At 45.0% G+C, this 5,802-nt stretch overlaps 1 long non-coding RNA gene across 1 annotated transcript; it reads left to right on the forward strand.

Moving 5' to 3' along the window:
• On the forward strand, positions 1 to 5,430 carry LOC130880528 (uncharacterized). The gene is made up of 3 exons (XR_009057612.1): positions 1 to 741; positions 3,235 to 3,400; positions 4,386 to 5,430. It is a non-coding gene; the product is annotated as an uncharacterized LOC130880528 (long non-coding RNA).
• The last annotated feature ends 372 nt before the right edge of the window (positions 5,431 to 5,802 follow it).

Below are 5,802 nucleotides of genomic sequence, written 5' to 3' on the forward strand. Positions count from 1 at the left end.
CTCGGGCCAGCAATAGCCACTGAGCAGAACACAGGGCATCAGGATGAGGACAACAGACATACAGAATCTCTACTAACCCCAGGCCAGGTGACAAGGGGACCTGGGGCTGCAGGGGGAGGGAAGCAAGGCTGTCAACGGTAGAATCAACAATGAGGCGCAGACCACGGTTGGGTCCAGGCTCCTGTGTTGAAATCCCAGCTTCCCTACTCGATGATTCTGAGGGTCAGGGTGACTTTCTAATGCCCATTTAGCTCAATGCCTGGCAGAAGGTAGATGTTAGTTATTGCTGTTGCTGCTATGACTAATGACACTCTGAGAGAGGGGGAAGAAACAGTGTAGGAGTTGCCTTTGGGCTGGGTCTTGAAGGCAGAAAGGATTCCAGCAGGTGGTGACAGATAGAAAGCAGAGAGGTATAAATGCAAGACAACTGAGATGGAGAATTCCCTGAGGCCAGGCCTTAGGAGTGGCACTGGGTACAATCGTCAGATTGCAAACATGAAGATGTCACACATGCAGGGCACTGCCCCTGCTGCTGAGCATGTCCCCCAACTGATGTTCACAGACACCTGGAAATGCGGCTGAGGGGAAAAGCTCAGAGGCCTGTTCCTTCGTCCAATAAATATTTAACAAGCTTCTGCTGTCTAGGCCCTCGGAGCAGTGAACTGAGAAGCAGGCAGTATTGAGTAAATATATAAAGAAGGCCACTTCACACAGCGACGAAACCACACCCTTCGTGACAGGGTGAGTGACTCTGGGTGATCAGGAAAGATCGTCTCCGGGAGTGTGGGGGTGGATAAGTGACATTGATGGCCAAGAGGTAGAAATAGTCCTGAGAACGCCTGGGCTGAGGGAAAGCAAGAGAAAGGCATAGACAGGCACATGCACCTTCCAGCGGCAGGGCACTGCGGTCAGGAAGAGATGGAGCAAGTGAGGTCAGGGAAGCACGAGGAGGTAGGGTCCTGTGAGGGCTTGAGTTGAATCCTCAGTGTAGGAAGCCCAGGAGGGTTTGAAATGACTAAGGTAATGCCACCCTGTTCTGACGCCATTTTGTGTCTGCTTGGACAGTTCCCAGGCCTCTACCCCCTCCCCACACAGTCATGTCTGCCTTGGCAACACATTTGAGATTTTTATGGCCTTGACTTGTAGTCCAGATGTATTAGCAAAATAATTGGTAGGTTGTGTCTCAAATAACTACCATGCTCTGCCAGGAATGAACATTGCAAGGTTACTCTGACCCTCATCTAACTTTGATGTATCTTTGTGGGTTTTGCAGTTAAAAAACTCTCTATCTCTGGAATTGGGCACCAAGAGACTTTTCAGAGGCACACGCCTGCTCTTGGTCTGGCCATCAATAAAAAGAACTTAAAACTCTTAGCTGACTTAGTGTTGTTGTCAATAACTATCTTGCATGGATCAGTAAAGTTCTACAGAGATGAGACATGACCTGGTGTATGGATTCATAAAGAGCCGTGCCAGGGCTGGGCATGAAGTTCAGCTGGTAGAGAGACTACCTGCTGTATTAACTTCTCTGCTGCTGTGGCCAGACCCTGTGACCGGAAACAACTAACGGAAGAGTCCATCTTCTGCCAGACTCTATCCTGGTGGGGAAGCATAGCAGCAAGCGGCAGGCAGAGACGGGAGCAGGAAGCTGAGAGCCCCATCTTCGTATGCAAACACACAGCCGAGAGTAAACTGGACATTATACTCTCAAAGCCCTCCAGAAGGGTTACACCACCTAAACACCTCCCCCCTTGGGGGCCAAATCAAATGCCTATGGGGGGGGGTCATTCAAACCTTCATACCTAACGTGCAGGAAGCCCTGGATCAAACCCTAGTACCCCATACAGTAGGTGTAGTGGTGTATACCTGTGGTGCCGGCACTTGGGAAGTAGAGGCAGAGGATCATCCTCCACTAACTACATAATAAGTTTAAGGCCAGTTGGGGCTACAGAAGACCTTGCTTCCCCCTGCCCAAAAAGAATCATTCCAACTATTGTGGGGAAACCAGGATTCAAAGCAACACTGACTGGACTTGAACCCCATACTGAACTAGAACACTACAGTGGTTTGAAAGAAAATGGCCCCCAAAGGGAGAGACACTATTAGGAGGTGTGGCCTTGTTGGAGGAAGTGTGTCACTGTGTAAGCAGGCTTTGAGGTCTCATATATACTCAAGATACTGCCCAGTATCTTAGACGACTTCCTGTTGCCTGCAAGATGTAGGACTCTCAGCTACTTCTCCAGCACCTTGTCTGCCTGCACACCACCATGTCCCACTAAGATGATAATGGACTAAATCTCTAAACTATAAGCTGCCACCTCAGTTAAATAATTTCCTTTATAAAAGTTGCTGTGGTCATGATTCTTTTCACAGGAATCGAAACCCTAGCTAAGACAAGCACCAAGGAAGCCGTCCCCATATGCTCTCAGGCCAGCTCTCAGATCTGGCATTGGTCTGGCCTGAGCGACTGCCACAGGCTGCTGACAATTGTCTCTTCCCTGACTGAGGCAGCTCTGTTTCCAGTCTCGGGAACTGAGGAATGCATGTCTTCATATTTCCTGGCACTCTGGGTCCACCCAGAGAAAGACCCACCAGGAACTTCAGAGGAAAGTAAATTACAGTCAGTTCTGGCTGTTTCCCTGACTTTTTACAAGGTTCCATTAAGTTCAGAGTGTAAGTGCATTGAGCTACGTTTGCTCATATGACGCTGGTACACTCAGAGCTGCGCTCTGCAGCTGGGTCCCCCAGGGAGACTGCTGGGCTGAGTAGTCAGGCCCCCATTTCAAAGCCTGTTTGTTCCCTAACTGTGGAAGCAACCTCTGATAAATCTGTTCTCCAGAAACCACAAGGTAGAGTAAATGTTCCCCATAGCCTTCCTGGCTCTGCCAGATCAAAGGCTTTCTCAGGAGTTCAGACTCAAAGGCAGCAGTTAAGGTCTTCCTAATCTTATCAATCCAAGCACTTGGGAGGCAGAAGCAGGGGGCTCTCTGTAAACTCCAGCCCAATCAGCCTGGTTTTCATAGTGAGCTCCAAGCCAGCTAAGACCGCATACAGAGACCCTGTCTCAAAAAGGAGGAGAAAGAGGAAGAAGAGGAATCGTGTGAGCTAGTCTTTGGCAGAGGAACATTCTAGAAACATTAACCCATAGTTTTGTTTTGTTTGTTTGTTTGTTTGTTTGTTTTAATTATTTTCCTTTCTTCTCTTATCTCTGCCATGATTCGGACATCCTAGCAGCCCCCAGGGCAGTACAGAGAAAGAACAAGGCGATGAAAGGGGAAGACTTTTCCTGGATTTTACAGTTCAGACGCCAGGCACGGAAAAACTGCCAGGTGCCAGCTGTGCGTGAGAGGCAGACTCGGAGCCCCATCACATTCCCAGCCGGAGGGCTGGGTGTGGCAAAGTAAGTGTTGCTGTGACCCATTGCCTTCTGTCTGCTCAAGTGCGGGCAGGAAAAGGAGCTACAAACAATACAGAGAAGGGGTTCACTGGAAGCGGAAGTGGAGAAAATAAAAGGACAATGTCTTACAAATATGATCAAAATACAAACATGGATTGCTGCCTGTGGTGAGTTCCAGGCCAGCCAAGGCTACCTTTGCATATTAGCTCCTATCTCGAGAAGCTGTCTGGAGCAAGCTTCCAGGACTTCAAACTTTCATGCCCTTATTGATACAAATATGTTGGACAATAAAACAGACTCACAGATAGGCTAATAAGTTCAGTTTAATCTTTCTTCTATGTATGCATATTATCAACATAAGATAATGTACCCCATGAACATATACATTTAACACTTGTCAATTAAGCAGGTAGATAAATAACAAAAATGAACATTTTAGGGATCACCTACATGACTGAAAATTCTTAGAAATAATTTCCATGTAAAGGATGCTTACTTAAAAATAAATAATAAACTCTGGCTAGGGAGATAGCTCAGTGGTTAAGAGCCCTTGACTGCTCTTCCAGAGGTCCTGAGTTCAGTTCCCAGCAAACACATGGTGGCTCACAACTATGTGTCATGGGATCAGGTTCCTTCTTCTGGTGTGCATGAAGACAGAGCACTCATACATATAATACATTAATAAATAAATCTTTTTTTAAAAAATTAAAAAATAATAAGCTCAACAAAAACAAAGCACTGCTTTCTATGGAGTAATATTTCAGCTTCTCGAGTCCATTTCCAATTAGGTGCTACCTCGCCACATTGTTCAGTGAGATTCTGACAAGGTGACCAGAGCATTGTCATTACAAAGATTGAGAAAAGAGAAGTTGTTTTCAGCTGAGAACAGTAGTTCAGATCTGTAATCACATCCCAGAGGATACTGAGGCGGGAGAATCATGAATTTGATGCTAAACAGAGCAACTTACCTTTGATGTCTTCTATATAGGACAGAGAAAGACATCCGTGAAATGAAATCTCATCGATATGGCTGCCTAAACAAGACCCGAACAATGACAACACCAGTCGGCAAGCCAACGTGAATGGGGAAATCTCACAGGACCCCACCCTTAGGTGAAGAGCTATAGGCAACCAATAACTACTGAGAAAGATGTAGTCTCTCCAGAGATGAGGCCCTGATTGGCTGTCCAATACCACATGGTCAGACTTTACAATGTATACAAACATGCAGCATTAAGAGAACTCAACAGGTTGTATTTATCTACTTGTTTATATATGTATATGTAAAATAATAAAGAGAAGAAACCTGTGAACGGGGTGGAATGGGACACGGAAGGAGCTTAAGAAGAGATTCAACAGGGGAGATTATATAACTACAGTAATTTATATGAAACTAAAAATAAGAAATTTAATTCAAGTTGTTTTTTTCTTTTTTTTTGGTTTTGGTTTTGGTTTTCCGAGACAGGGTTTCTTAGTAGCTATGGAGCCAGTCCTGGAACTCACTCTGTAGACCAGGCTGGTCTCAAACTCACAGAGATCTGTTTGCCTCTGCCTCCCAAGTGCTGGGATTAAAGGCGTGCGCCACCACCCTCCAGCTAATTCAATTTCCAAAATCTTTTGAAAGAGGTGTTTTAATTCCATCCTGCTAGACCCACTGGGATATTTATTTTTGAGGGGACAAAGTGCAATTTTTCATCTGGTAAGTTAACCTTGTAGGTCACCAGGGAAGCCATTTACTGAATTCTTATATCTTCAGAACTAAAATACATTCTTTTTATTGCTATTTCTTTGTATAGAGTAAATCAGGGGTCTGGGATGTGGCTCAGTTAGTAGAGTACTTGCCTAATGTGTACGAAACCATGAGTGTAACCCCTCAACAACACATCAGTTAGGAGTGCTGGGGGAAGATCAAGGTCATTCTTGGCTATCTAATGAGTTCAAGGACAGCCCAAGCTACATGAGATCCTATCTCAAAGTAAAAATTAAATTAAATTAAAAACAGTACAACTTAGTAATTGCCAAAAATTTGCCTTCTGCAGTATTTTTGATTTTGAAAAAATTTGTTTGTTTACTAGCTATTTATGTAACATTTAATATATCAGACTATAACCAAAGAAACCAAAGAACAACTAGATAAATATGCAAACCACTGAATAAACACTTGTGTTTTTATACATATTCGTGTGTGTTCTGACTTTTGTTTGTTTTCATTGGCATGATTTTACGGACACTTAGTTCCCAGGCCCCAGTACAGATTAGGAGCAGCCAGACTGCTGAGCACCCAGGCATGGCTAGACATGATAGAAAAAGAAAGCGACGTGAGGACCACAAAAGGCGACAAGGACACATTCAGGACCAGTCTGCTTGACTGGTGACCAATGTCAAGTGTGTTCTGGTGACAGGTG

This window comes from Chionomys nivalis, chromosome 8 (genome assembly GCF_950005125.1).
Source record: "Chionomys nivalis chromosome 8, mChiNiv1.1, whole genome shotgun sequence".
Lineage (NCBI taxonomy): Eukaryota > Metazoa > Chordata > Mammalia > Rodentia > Cricetidae > Chionomys > Chionomys nivalis.